This window comes from Echinops telfairi, unplaced genomic scaffold (genome assembly GCF_000313985.2).
Source record: "Echinops telfairi isolate 266 unplaced genomic scaffold, ASM31398v2 ScPeMD7_3533;HRSCAF=4204_1, whole genome shotgun sequence".
Taxonomy (NCBI): domain Eukaryota; kingdom Metazoa; phylum Chordata; class Mammalia; order Afrosoricida; family Tenrecidae; genus Echinops; species Echinops telfairi.
This window is the reverse complement of record NW_022107432.1, coordinates 30,482,484-30,483,944: the sequence shown is the minus strand read 5'-3', so window position 1 is coordinate 30,483,944 and position 1,461 is coordinate 30,482,484. Positions and strand designations below refer to the sequence as shown.

The 1,461-nt window shown below is 54.1% G+C and overlaps 1 protein-coding gene across 1 annotated transcript in view; it reads right to left on the bottom strand.

Moving 5' to 3' along the window:
• LOC115871189 (copine-5-like) overlaps positions 1–1,461 on the bottom strand; it is an 87,509-nt gene that overhangs the window by 45,890 nt on the left and 40,158 nt on the right. The window lies entirely within an intron of this gene.

Here is a 1,461-nt window from a genome sequence, read left to right as displayed (position 1 = left end):
CAAATATAATTTTGGCAGATCTAGAATGGGGGTCTTCCAAAGTTGTTGACTGACCAGCCGCATGTTTTGTATCAGAGACCTTCTGTTTCTAGAGGCCATAAGCAGAATGAATGAACTCTTTATTCCAAACCAACCTACCTTTCATTCTCTAAGCCCCGCCCCCCCCCCCAGGCCCTTTCCCTTCAGCCTCATTCTGGTTCCCTGGTCCTGGGGCTTCTAGTCCAGTTTGGCCCATAGGATAAGGTGACCAGATTTTAACATTGGTAAAGCGGGACACCATTGATAAAACTCATCTCCTGCCTCTTCCCACAGCCCCTGCCAGCCTGGGGTGGGAACAGCTCCACTGTAGCTCATCCTGAGGGGTAGGGAGGGGAGGGCTCCACTATCCCTAGTGAGTTCGAGTTCCCTCAACCTCACCCCCACCCATGAAAGAAGCCCCTTCCTTCATTGAAAGCAGTGGAGTAGAATTCTCTCTCCTCCTGGAAACTTGATGGATGTATTTTCGCTCTCACCAACACACGAGCATGCCATTTCTAGCTCAACTGGAGGTAGACCTCCTACCGCATTCTGCTCAGGGTAGCGCATGGTTCGTGCACACACACAGCCCAGACGCCCAATGTTCCCTGACACCCCCCTGGGAGGCAGGTCTCAGCCACAGCTGGCCCACTGAAGGGCCTCAGTGAGGACGCTTAGGGACCAGGGCCAGCCTTCCCGACTCTGCGGAAAGTGGCCGCCCCAGCCCCATGCACACCAGTGCGTCTTGAACATGCGGAGCATCTTCCTTCCAGGAAGCCCGTCTCAGGGCCAGGCTGCACACTCGCTCACTGCCCTCCTAGCGTAGAACAGGTCCAGAGGGTTTCTCAGGCTGTCAATCTTTCTGGGAGCAGGCAGCCTCATCCTTCTCACTGAAGCAGCTGGTGGGTTTGAAGGACCTATTTTTGCAGGCAGCGGCCAATGTTTAACCTACTATACCACCTAAGCTCTTTGAGGGCTGGGTAGGTAAGGACAATTGCTATGCTAGAATCAAGGTTGGAGGCTCTTAACCTTGGCCCCCTGTGGGTTTCTGACAGCCGGACACGGAATGCTCTCGGCCATCTGTCTGCGCCTGCTTGCCAGGGCGAGGAACCAGAGTTTCACCCATTTTGGATCCACTGATTCTAGAGTTGGCGGCACATCTGAGTGCTCTCTCCAGGAGGTGGGTTCAAATTCGGACTCTGCTGCTCCCTGGCTGTGTGACCTTGGGCAAGTCACTTCCCCTCTGTGCCTCAGTGTCCCCTGGTGCACAAAGGGAATGACGTTTTTCTGCCATGAGGTTGTTGGTTTTAATTTCTGGGATGTACTCCGAAGAGAGTCTGGGTGTCAACCGTGCTCTGTGAGTTAGGGATTCTACATCCTGGTTCTTTCAAAAGCTCAAACCCTGGCCCAGTTGCTCGGAGCGTGAGCCTCTGACCTCAGCTTTGT